Genomic DNA, 14,156 nt, shown 5'->3' with positions numbered 1-14,156 from the left:
AAGTTTTATATAGATTCAGAATATATACACATTTGGAAGCTTAGGTACCTTGGCTTTGCGAAGAAATTAATTTTTTGAACCCTTGTTTTTCACCTATTTTTGATAAAGGCTACGTCCATTACTGTTCTCGTCAGACTACAGTAGCCTATATTTTCGTATTCTACGCCTTTTGATTATTTTTATATAATTATTATTTATTATATAACAATAGTTTTATAAAAATATATAACAAAAATAAATATATAACAATAGTTTTATAAAAATCGGTGACATGACCAAAATCTCCAATTTTCATGACTATATGTATGGAAAAAAGTCGAAAAAATACCAATTTTTTACTCAATTTTCAAAGGCCTTAGGAACATAGTAAACATAGTCATAAAATCATGAAAATTTCAGGATTTGTAAGAAATTTTATGTAGATTCAAAATATATACATACACCTTTAAAATCATGGATATCTTGGTTTTGTGAAGAAATTCATTTTTTGACCCCTTGTTTTTCAGCTATTTTTGATGAAAGTTAAAATGTTCTCTATGTCCATTACTGTTCTCGTAAGACTACAATTGTCTACATTTTCTTATTCTACACCTTTTAGTTAGTAAATACCGTTTAAACAAAATTCAAAGCAGTTTTAACAAAATCGGAGACATGACGAAAATCGCCAATTGGAAAAAAGTAAAAAGGACCATTTTTGGCTATTTTGTATTTCTTATTCTTAGAAAAATAGTAAACATATTCATAAAATTATGAAAATTTCAGAATCTGTAGAAAATTTTATGTAGATTCAGCAGATATGCATATTAGCCTTTAAATTCTCAGATACCTTAGCTTTGTGAGAAAATTAATTTTTTGAACCGTTGTTTTTCAGCCTGTTTTGATAATATGGCCTATATTCTCATTCATCTCATTCACGGTTTAATTAGTATATAACAGCAGTAAAAAAAATAATTTTAACCTAGATCTTAAATATTGTCATTTTGTAACTTAAGAAGCCGAAAAAGTATCTATTTTTGGCTGTTTTTGACTTGCTTTCAAGGCTTTTAGAAAAATACACAAGACCTGGACATAAAATTATGAAAATATCAGTATGTGTAGCTCACAAAATGCACAAATATATAAACGGTACGTGTTGAGTAAATTAACAAAAAAAAATTGATTACAGTTATAGGTTAACAGAATTGAAGTGATTTTACAGGAAAAATTATATAAACATCGAGTATGATGTTTTTTTTGTAGTTTTATTGGAAAATATTTGAAACTTTTGATTGGATTTTAAATCGTTGATATCTTTGAAACGGTTGATCTGAAGAACTTTGACCTTCAGACGTTTTTGGAGAGCGTGAAATCTTCTCGCGAGGATGTTGCGGATACAAACCATTCCGAAATTATTAAATTTCAGAATTAAAAAAAAATCCGTGTTATTTATGTAAATGGAGGCAAACCTTGTAATAATATTAAGGCTTCTACTAGGCACCAACATTTTTGTTTTTGGAATATAAATGTGCTTTCAACTATTTAACACCATAAGAAAAAAAATATTTTATTTTGAAACACCCTAGTGTGTATAGAATGTAAAATGAGTTTGTCTTTATCCAGTACTCCAGTATTTATCCAATAAAATTGTCATTTGAAAAAAAATAAGAGTTTGTCAGCGACTGTCTTCTGAGTGTAAAATTAACAAAATCGGAAATTTTCCCCTTGCGGTTTTTGAGCGATAGGGGTGTTTTTTTTTAAAACTGTACTACATCAAAATAATTAGACTCAAATTGTACAGAAGAACATTCTCTATAAGTTCGCCTAATGAATTTTTTTTATAACTTTATTATTTCCGGACTTAGCGGCCGTTTCATGAGCCCTTTGGGGTGGTTTTCAAAAAGTTTGTTTTACAGCAAATTGACCCCTATGAAAGTTGTTCATAATAAAAGGACAAGCAACTTTTCCTCATGAATTTTTTTGTAGCTTGATTATTTTTGGAGATAGCGTCCAGTTCATGAACTAATTTTTGTTTAGTTCTACAAATTTACCAACTTAAAGGTGTTTATATTAAAATTACATGCAAACTTCCCTATGATATGTATTTATTTCCCCAAAACGAAACATGGAATTCATCAAGTGAATGAATATTATATTTTTTTTTTTATTTATATCGTCTTCTTTTGTGTGATGGACCTGGCGTTGGCTTCTCAGACTTATTGTTGTTTTTTTTTGTTGCTTCGTATGAAGTAAAGTCGTCGTCGTCAGAAAAAGGTAAAGGTATATGTACTCTTATTTTGAACGAGTTTCCTAGGTTGAATTTGCTGAAAAATGAATAACATTGAAAACTACCCTAATTTGTTCATGAACTGGACGCTATCTCCAAAAATAATCAAGCTACAAAAAAATTCATGAGGAAAAGTTGCTTGTCCTTTTATTATGAACAACTTTCATACGAGTAAATTTGCTGTAAAACAAACTTTTTGAAAACCACCTCATGAAACGGTCTCTAAGTCCGGAAATAATAAACTTATAAAAAAAATCATTAGGCGAACTTATAGAGAATGTTCTTATGGTACAATTTGCGTCTAATTATTTTGTTGTAGTACAGTTTAAAAAAAAACACCCCTATTGCTCAAAAACCGCAAGGGGAAAATTTCCGATTTTGTTAATTTTACACTCGCTGACAGTGGCTGACAAACTCTGAAAAAATCAGCTTGCCCGTAATTTTTTTTTTCATTCTATACGGCGATACAATTTTACTGGATAATATAGTAGTAGTAAGCTGAGGTAGGATATTAATTTTTCTTATCTGTAATACGCCAGATTGAATATTAAAGGCTGGAAGCTCTTCCGATCTGAACGTATGCGTGATTCGTCAGCTGTATCGCACTCAGGTAATACATCTGATTTCGTCATGGCAGGTCTGCGACGTTTTCGGGGGCGGCGGAGCTGTTCTGGGCTCGTTCGAGGATTGGCAAAACGTGTGGAGACGGGCGAGATGTCGTCGAAGGATCTAATCCGGAATGGATGGGCAAAACATTAGATTAAAAATGGGTTGACCGACGTGGCAACCGCGCAAAGCGAGGGGCTGTGCGCCCGGCCGTCCCAGCTGGAGACCGGCAGCTGCCTTTGGCGCTCGATGCAGCAACTTCGCTGGATTTTGCTTCTTGCTTGGCCTTTCTACCTGTTTGAGACGACAAGTTGATGAGACATTGCCCGTCCCGTGGTATACAGGGGCCCCGCACCAACTATCCCACCGTTACTTGCCCGTCCACAACCCAGCAATAAACCCATGCTCGTTGACTTAGTGATGTCCGAAAATATCGACATTAAAAAATATCGATGTATACTCAGATGCAAAAAAACGCAACGGAGAAATTTTTGGTCAAATTTAGTGTTATATTTTTGTTATTTTGGCCCTATTTTCATGATTTTATTAGTAAGCTGTATATAATTATATCAACTTTAATTGAAAAACTAAGTTTCTTACAAACCTCAGTATTTGGCATATTATACACGGTTAATTAAGGGGTTGTTTTTTTAACCGTTTGTAAATTTTCCTAAAATATAATTTTAAGGTGAGAACCCTGATTCCTGAGCATTTTGTTTTTGGATTCACGTCAATACATGCTTTGATTAATTTTTAAGAGCGAAATGAACTGATCAAGATCAATTTGCAATTTTTTTAATTATCATTACTTTTTTATGTAATTTTTTAATATAACGAGATGGTTTTGGTGACTATTGTCGTAACGTCATATTACACCTAATTGGATACTCTAAATACTAAAAAAAAACGTTAAAGACTAAAGATACAGTCCTGGTTTTAATAAACATTAATAACGACAACAGAATCAACCGTGTTAAAGAAAACATCTGTAATACTCAAGTATACAAACAGAAAAAAAAATTGTAAAAAATGCTCTAATACTTTGCATGCTATAACTACCTGTATAGTCCGTTCATACTGTCATTGACGCTGCATATATCATATTGCGTTATGTTTTCCAATTCTTCTTTAAGGACCAATCGAAGTTTATTTAATGAAGATGGTACCGCTTCGCGACCTCCCCTCCTGCCAAGCATTTCCCAAATGTCGAACATGATGGGCAGTTCATAGTAGTATATACAGTACGTCTGTCCGTACTGTAGCTACGGGGTATCCGTGAGAGGGGAAACGATATTCTCTCGATGTTTTTCGTAAAAAATTAGACGACGCGTCCCATCAATAAAAATTCGACAAATTTGCAAGTAGTCAATAAAATGAGTGGGCGCACTGTATTATTGACATTTTAGTAGGTATTTGACACTGATAGTTGATCGAAAATTTTTTATGTAGACCTTATATAAATTATTGCTATTTTCAATTAAAGAGGAAATAATATGAACAAAATAAAGGATAATTCGTCGATTCTAAAAAAAGAAAGAAAAATCACTGTTCCAGTGTTTCCACGGTCAGTGCCAGTAGTAATATCGCAACTACTACTACTAATGCTACGACTGATCCAGTTCATTTCGCTCTTAAAAATTAACGAAAGCATATTCATAGTATTGACGTGATCCTAAAAACAAAATACTCAGGAGATATGGTTTTGACCGTAAATTATATTTTAAGAAAATTTACACACGAAACTATTGCACAGGGTGTTAAGGTAAAAAAACAACCCCTCGATTAACCCTGTATAATATGCCAAATACTAAAGTTTATAAAAAAGTGAGTTTACGAATTAAGGTTGACATAAATAACGCTTAAAATTTAACCAAAAATTTCTCCGTTGCGTTTTTTTTTGCATATGAGTGTATATCGACATGTTTGGGAAAGAAACATACTGTTCTATATATCATGTTTCCTTTTTGACGTTTCAAGTCCAAATCTTTTTTCTCCAAATATCTTCATGGATATCCATGAATATCGATATATATTTTTTAGAAATACATATATTATACACTATAAAAAGAAAATGTAAAAGTACCACGATAATCGTATATCGTATTTAAATACGATACATTTTTTATAAAAATCTATTTAAATATACCTTTTTATATCTATATTTTAAAAAATATGTTGATATAGAATACTCACTATTATTCCAAACAAGCTCTTGTACAGTACGTCTGTTCGTTCTGTAGCTACGGAGTATCCGTGAGAGGGGAAACGATATTCTCTCCATGTTTTTCGTAAAAAATTAGACGACGCGTCCCATCAATAAAAATTCGACAAATTTGCAAGTAGCCAATAAAATGAGTGGGCGGAGCGATTTGCGGTGACGTACTCGTCAAGTCGACGTATAAAATATATTGTTGTTTATTTAAATGTTTTTTGTCCGCATTCCTTTCATAGACACAGATCCAGCAAACGAACTGTACCAGGTTTCCTCTTTGAGATTTCATGTATATCGATATATTTTTTGAAAAAAATACATATATATATATAACTTTTTATATGGATATATAAAGAACTATATTATTGTTATACAAGGCTTACTGTGTTGAAAAGCTCAGAATAAGTAATTTTGAATTGGGTATATGGCACGATCCAGAATTGAAAAAAGTGTTTGCTCTTTGGAATAATTTTTAGAGAATTGCGTTAAATACCAGATCGCTGAAAATTAAATAATTACCTACTTTTTATAATATCTATCTTAATGTTGGCTGAGGAAAACATTAATTTAATTAATATTTTAACTTTTTATTAAGTGTAAAAAATTACTAAAATTTTTTTTTATCAACAATTGAGCGTCCGGATTGCACAACGACCTTAGCGCGTGGCCGCGGGCAGCCCAGTAGGCAAGCGAGACATCGACGCTTTGCTGCGCGCCGATTTAACAAAATAAATAATTTGAAAACTGCCGCCATTTCGTTAATAATTATCGTATCGTGCTGATTTTTGCATAGAAATACTCATGAGTCTTTAGCGCTTCCGACAAGCCTAAATAACTGGATTATTTTTTATATTTTCGATTTGTTTACATTGCCCGAGCATATTATAACTTTGAGATAAAAATCTCCGTTATAAATTTTAAAACTGACAGATATGAATACTATCATTTAATTAGTTATACATTTAGTTACAACATATTCAAAATTTAGATCTATCGGTTGATACTAGCAGTAATAACGAGTATAAATAAAAAATGGTCAGTACAATATGCTCGGGCAATGTAAACAAATCGAAAATATAAAAAATAATCCAGTTATTTAGACTTTTCGGAAGCGCTAAAGACTCATGAGTATTTCTATGCAAAAATCAACACTGTACGATAATTATTAACGAAATGACGGCAGGTTTAAAATTATTTATTTTGTTAGATCGGCGCGTAACAACGCGTCGCTGTCTCGCTTGCCTACTGGGCTGCCCGCGGCGGCGACGCGCTAAGGTCGTTGTGAAATCCGGACGCTCAATTGTATACTTTTCAATATACACATGGTAAAGTCAAGTAAACTGTAATCCAGTCTCTAAACTGAAAATTTTCCTACACCACAAAGTGAGACTTGTTGGATTGCTTTGAACGAATTAATTAAGTTATCTCAATTAAGTGGAATAAGTGTTATTTTAGTTAAAGTTAACAGTACATTGTAGGATGCGTATTTTCACAATTAACTTGTTTGATTCGAGAGTCTGTTAATTTTCACATGTATTATGGAAAAGGAGAAATGTACGAGGCAGGATGGCTGGAAGTTTTGTTTAATTATTTATGTTCTGGTAGCCCATAGACCGTGATTTTCCTAGAGTGGAAAATTGCTTTGATTTATCGATTATTTTAACGCGATGAATCTATCCATCTAAAGTTAAATTACTTTTTTTATTAACATCTGTGTAGATATAGGATGTTATATTGAACTGATCGTAACATTCTGTACACGTTTTAACCCTAATTTAATACTTAATTTCTTTTTACCACGGAAAATAATTTTAACGATCGATAGGAAAATATATCGAGTTATCAACATTACTATTTATTCTTTATATGGTACATATTGTTCCATATCCCACGAAATTCAATAAAACCCTTTAGATAATCTATACTAATATATGTGTATAAAATCCTTAAGTGACTGACATACTGATTAATCACGATCCTGCTCAAACCACTCAACGTAAGAAGCTCAATTTTGGCATACAGGTTGATTCTAGGGTGCAGAGGTTCGATAAGAAGGGATTTTTCGAAATTCCAGTTCCAAGAGGGTGAAACCGCCCCTCAAATATTACAATATTTTTTATTTAAAAACAGTCAAGTTTCCGAAAAACGCTTAAACACTTATATTTTATTTTTGTTTTTTACATATTTTAAGATTTTTTAAAAATGTATACAGGGTGTTTCGAAAAATCTGGTCATTGATTAATCACGATCCTGCTTAAAGAGCTTGACGTAAAAAGCTGATTTTTGGAAAACAGATTGACTTTAGGGTGTAGAGGTTCGATAAGAAGGAACTTTTCGAAACTCGAATTCTAAGGGGATGAAACTATCCCTCAAATATTAAAATATTTTTTATTTAAAACCGGTGAGTTTTTTCGGAAAAACTCTTAAACACGTACATTTTATTTTGTTGTTTTACATATTTTAAGATTTTTTATAAAGTTATACAGGGTGTTTCATAAAATATGACCACTGAGTAATCACGATTCTGCTTAAACTGCTTGACGTTTAAAGCTGATTTTGGCAAACGGATTGACTGTGGGGTGTAGAGGTTCGATAAGGAGGGGTTTCTCGAATCTCAAATTCCAAGAGGGTGAAAACGCCCCTCAAATATTACAATATTTGTTATTTAAAAAACGGTTAGTCTTTCGGGAAAACTCTTGGCCAAGCATAATTTATTTGGTTTTTTTACATATTTTGAAATTTTTTAAAAAATCATACAGGGTATTCCAAAAAGTTGGGTAATTTCTTAACCACGATTCTGCTTGACGTAAAAAGCTTATTTTGGGCAAACGGATTTTTCGAAAGTCAAATTCCAACGAGATGAAACTACCCCTCAAATATTACCAAGTTATATAATAATATCGCCATATTGTTTTTTCTCATGCTGACATAAATGTGAGAAACTTTGATCCAGTTTGTATGTTAATGGAAATTCATGCTTTGCTTTATTATCACCATCACCAAATGATTAATTCGACGCGAACGAAGTCGCTGGTACACGCTAGTTAATTATATAACTATTTACTTTCCAAACATATACAGGGTGTTTTAAAAAACATGTGCCATTCCTCGTAAATAAGATTTATTTGACATATCAACGTAGGTCCGATTCTGCATTGTTTTGTAGCTACAGGTGGGAATGAAATTTTGAGGATAAAAGTGTTACTGTAAGTGCTAAATATTTTAATGCTAAAAAAGTGTCGACAGTTTCACCAGTGACGTGCATATGGGTTATCACTGGAATATTTTTCTAAAAAAAGTGCACCACTGACTTTTTTTCTCTTGTTAGCACAGTTGAGTAGGTCGTTTAATGCTGATCACATCTTGTCTCTCGATATTTTGTTGATTTCCGTCTCCTTGATGAGATAAACACAGTTTTATTAATTTGCTTTAATCCAAGTCTAATAGCAATCTTTAAAATTTTTAATGTCATTAACTAAGCAAAGTGTTAAATAAATACTCATTGATTCCTCATCAAAAAATATGAAAAAAAGTTCCTATAAACATAGGTGCGGAAACGCATCATTTTAAAGTTACAAGGTGTTAAAACTGTTAAAAAATAGGTCTTTTTGTCTTTTTTAATTATCTTAAATACCGAAATCGACAAAGTATGAAGATACAACTTTTAATCGGTATTAAACGGCCTACGCAATATTGTTAACAAGAGAGAAAAAATCAGTAGCGCACATTTTTTTTTAGAAAAATATTCTAGTGATAACCCGGTGAATAACAACTATAAAAAATAAACCTTACTTTTACGTGAGGAATCTCCCCAGGAGAGATCGCACATGTTTTTTTGGCAATGCAAATTGAGTTTGTCTAGTATTTAGTTTTTTTACACCTCATTTGACCATAATTGGTTGAAAAAATTGTGGAGCTCAAGTGGCTCAAGATTCAAAATTAGGTCAAAGACCAATAATACCATACCACAAGCCTGTGAGAGAGAAATTAATTTTTCGAAACGAACTCCACAATAGATGTGCCAAGGATCCCAAATTATTAAATATTCTATTGTATCAGTCAGCTCAATTTAACCGATCTTTCTCATACATTTCGGCGGCATTGTATAATCAGTTGAATGAATGATATACAAAGATAAATCTATTGCTCAATTTAAAACACTTATTAAAACATGTTAAGCGCGGTCCAGACGTGACGGCAAAATGCAAGACGATATTATTATAAAATACAATTTTGGAACCCTTGTTTCTGAAGGATTTTGGGCGAAGTTTAAATCATTATAATTCCCTTATGTTTATATTTCGAATTCGTTACTTGAAACTCCCTGTAGGCTTGGTACATTTCAGTTGATTTCAACAAATTCCGACGGCAGCGCTTCAACGGCGGAAATAAAAAATCATCAGTATGTATTTCAAGCCGCCGCGCGCCGTCATGTTGATCGCGTTAAAATAATATTGAAATCGTGGTTTTGTTATAGTTATTAAGTATTTCAGTTTTTCGCTAGTGCAGTTATTGAGACTATAAACACTCAGGTACGAGATTTGAGTGATGTAACGCTGTTTCGGGCAGTAAAAAATAAGTGAAAAAGAATTAGAACTGGGCGTCGTGTAGTGTTGTGGCTGTCAATGTCTCTCTTTTCTTCTCTTTCTCAGCCTGGTTCCATCCAGTGTTGGATATAGGCCTCTTCTAGGTTTTTCCATGCTTCGCGATCTCTAGCCAATCTTATCCATTGTCTTCCCGCCACTGCCCTGACGTCATCGACCCATCTCTTTTTTGGTCGGCCCACACTTCTTGTTGTTGTGAAATCCTGCTTTCCGGGGATATTTTTTCTCGGTTATTAGGTTCATTTTAACCCAAAAATTTCATAGGTTAGTTTTTTTAGCTCACCCTAGTGTATACCCTGTAGGAGGTAGATGTCCACTCCTCGAAAGATAAACAGTTGTTGTGGGGGGAGGATGGGAAATACCCTGTCCCTTTTAAAACAGGAAGATCCCCATGTATGATTGTTATAACTCAGGAAAAGGAAACACAATAGATTTTTAAGGTCGCGCTGATTAACCCATCCCCTTGGTCTTCCCCTTGGTCACAAAAATTAGAGCTTTGAAAATGTAACATTTATAAAAACATTTGACGTGACTTATAAAAAAAATGGATGGTTTTGCTCTGAAAGAGGCAGAAACAATATAATTCACACACACACACACACACACATTCCAAATCATATATCATTTTATCAGTAACTTCCAGCTATATATAAATACAGTTAAGCTAATGACAAAATCAATATATCCCGCGACTTTGAATCTTATTTTTTATCAGTTTAACATATACTTTATAAATTATGGTTCACCTTTATTGTTTCCATTTTTACGCTTTTATTGTTCCAGATAGCATTAGTTGAAATTAGATAATATGCCTGATAGGTTTTCTTTTAATGATTTTTTTCTGTAATTTCTAATGACACAAATTAACCTTGATGCTTTTGTTAAACTTTAATGTGTATTACTAATAAAATTCCACCTTTAATAATATATTTTTTAGTCAGTTTTTATTTTATAACTAAAACTTTGTTTCAAATATAAAACAAATATATTTCATACAACTCGTTTCATCTAGAATATACTCTATGACTTTATAGAGAGGTAGAACGTATTGCATTTTATTTATTTAATGAAAATATCTCGTGTTTCTTTGATGTGTAACCGGCCACAAGTTAAAATTTTAATTTGTTCTACAGTTGCCACGTCTCACAAAAATTTATCAGGTATTGCTTCATTTTAATCTAATGGGGATACAGAAATAAAATCGAAATATAATAGTTTATTATAAAATATCTTTTATTTATGCATATCTTGGAGGATCTATATACAAGGTTTCAAAAAAATAGCGAACAAATTTGAGTGGACGATTCTACTGATAAGAATAGTATTGCACAAGAGTCTTGAAAAAGTCTTGCAAGACCAAGACTCAGAAAGCAAGATGCAAGAAATTCAAGACAAGACTTCCAAAATTTCAAGACAAGACAAGACTTTAATATGCAAGAAATGTCAAGAGCCTTGCAAGACAAGACAAAACTTTGCCATTCACGAAATCTGCAAGACAAGACTTTGAAAATTTCTTGTCTTGTGCAACACTAGATAAGAAATCAAAAATTCGTTTGAACATATACTCTAAGAAGCTTCCCGAGGAAGTAACATCCTTTGTAGAATGTGATTTTACAGATCTATTGCGTGTCCCCCTTTTTTGAGTTATAACGAGTTATAACTCACCATAGAGTGTCACAGCTTTGACAAAATCCGGTATCTGAGACGGTTTTATAGAGGCTAGTTTTCCATCTTCCAAGTTTATGGTACGAATGATTGTCGTCTCGGCGCACTTGCAGAATCTGCATTCGCCGTTGTTTCTCAGCTTCAATCTACTGAGGTGTTCTTTGAGGAGACAGTATCCTATTAGAAAACTCCGTGACAATCAAATTCTTACTAATTACCTACCAATGTCCTTACATCTCATCATTTATCTCTCTCTATATGTTAATATATGTTTTTTTTTGTAAATAAAACCTCTAACAAAGATGAAATGGTTTTCGAGTGATTTCAATCAAATCAGACAAATAAACAATAAGGTTTTGCCTCTGAAATGAAGCACGTGTAACGTCAAAATACTAGTTTCACTCGCATTCAATTTAGTCTCGGAATTTCCTAGTTGAAATCTCGGCTGAGGTGCACGGCTTTTAAACACAGGTTCGATGAACTACTACACTATTGAAAAGTACAATCAATAGTCCTGGATACCTAGTTGTCATTAAGGAACATTTAATTTTAAAATCCAAGGAAATAAAGTAATAAAGAAATGTGTATTTTAAAAAACGAATTTAAGTATCTTGGAGTAATATTTGATAACCACATGAAATGGAATTATCATATTCAGTTTGTGACTAAAAAGTTAAGATCACTTATTGTAATATTTAAGTTTTTAAAAAGTATAATTCCTATAGAATTACTAAGAAATGTGTATTTTGCTTTAGCTCAGAGCCATTTACAATACGGTATTGTGGCCTGGGGCTCAGCAAGCAAAAATCAATTATCAAGTGTAAATATAGTTCAGAAATGGTTGCTGAAAATAATATACGATAAAAACTATAGATATCCCTCTGATGGCTTATACAAAGAAGCAGCCATTTTTGACGCTAAACAATTATTTTGGTTTAATACATTATCTATAACATTAAGCAATAGAAGTAAAAATAATCTAATCCCACTTTCATACTCACTACGTCGACGCGAATTAACTATTAATGTCCCTCAAATGCATAAAACTATCGGACAAAAAAGTCATTTATATGTAGAACCTAAAATATTTAATGTTTTACCTAAAGAAATTGTTAATTGTCAAAACATTAATATTTTAAAAAAAAGACTAAAAGAATGGATACTTGGTAGAACAATAACCGAAATGCATACATTTATACTCAGCAAAATGTGAAATATTAAAAACCATTCACAATAAATATAATATTTGAAAAAAAAATAATGTAATCTTATATGCCTTAGAAGTACATTATGTTTATTCACTATTTTGTATTCGTTATGTATAAGTCTTGTATATACTTTGTAATTGGATCAGTTTGAATAAACATTATTTATTATTATTATTATATAGATAGTTGAAAGTTTATTTGAATGAAATGGTAAATTTGGGAACTTTTTATTTGAGTAAAAATGTACTTTTTTTTAAACCATTTGCCAACCCTGGTTATCAGCATACTTTGTTATTAAATAATATCGTAGGGACAACAAGGTAGCGTTAAGGGGTTTGGGAAAATACCAGCTGAGAAATTTAGATTTCCAATTCACAAAAGTTCTTGATTAAAATTAATGGCACAAATTAAGAGCACCTCATAAAAGGATTTTAGGCTGAAACGTGATGGTCAGATGAACATTTGTAAATGGCGCTAGCTAAATGATCCGTATTCCGAATTTCGGAAGTATATTATTTATGTAAATACCTACTATACAGGGTGGTCCGAATTGTATTCGAGAATATCCTGTATCTCCGAAACGAGGTATTTTAGGAAGTAAATTTATACGAATATTTTACTTATTTTTATTATTAGAAATCTTTATAAATTCACTATTAATTTTCTAATTTATTTGATTATGTATTCTTTTCAATTATTAGCCTTTTATTAATTCTCCCACAGCTTAAAAATGCAAAAATGTGTTGCTATTCTTAGTTGCGTTAGCCTAAATTAACTTGTGTGATTTTCGCTAACCTTTTTACTATTTCTGCGTTATACAACTGCGACAATGATTTAAAAATGATACTTAAAATACCCCGGCTTCTATTGTACACGATTTTTTCGATTCAGTGTCAAATCGATAGCACGTGCCGGCTTTAACAGGTATGAAACATTTTTTGCATGCGATGCTGGAAAAATGGATATGCAGCAGATTTACCATAGTCGTATAGGTAGTTTACAGCGATTTGTCAATACGAATATAATTATTATATGAATGTTTAGCAGTAAAATGCAAGTAAATAATCAAATAATAATACGGAGACACTATGAATAACTAGTTTGGTCCTTACCTCATACTCCATTTTCTTAGTAACTTTCAGTTATCTTACATCAATAGTTTCTAAGTTGGTAATTTGACTGTTTTGATTAGATACCTTTTTCTTGCATGTTTTTTTTGTTTTGTATCTAATGACAATTTTGTTCCTATTTTGATTAGGCTCAGAATTCCTGTAAAGTGTTCTTCTAGACAAGAAGTAATCACGATCCTGCTCAAACCACTCAACGTAAGAAGCTCAATTTTGGCATACAGGCTGATTCTAGGGTGTAGAGGTTCGATAAGAAGGGATTTTTCGAAATTCCAGTTCCAAGAGGGTGAAACCACCCCTCAAATATTACAATATTTTTTATTTAAAAAACGGTCAAGTTTCCGAAAAAACGCTTAAACACGTTATTTTATTTTGTTTTTTTACATATTTTAAGATTTTTAAAAATGTATACAGGGTGTTTCGAAAAATCTGGTCATTGATTAATCACGATCCTGCTTAAAGCGCTTGACG

Source organism: Sitophilus oryzae, unplaced genomic scaffold, assembly GCF_002938485.1.
Source record: "Sitophilus oryzae breed Bouriz unplaced genomic scaffold, Soryzae_2.0 scaffold_1318_pilon_pilon, whole genome shotgun sequence".
NCBI lineage: Eukaryota > Metazoa > Arthropoda > Insecta > Coleoptera > Curculionidae > Sitophilus > Sitophilus oryzae.
Note: the sequence above shows the minus strand (reverse complement) of the source record.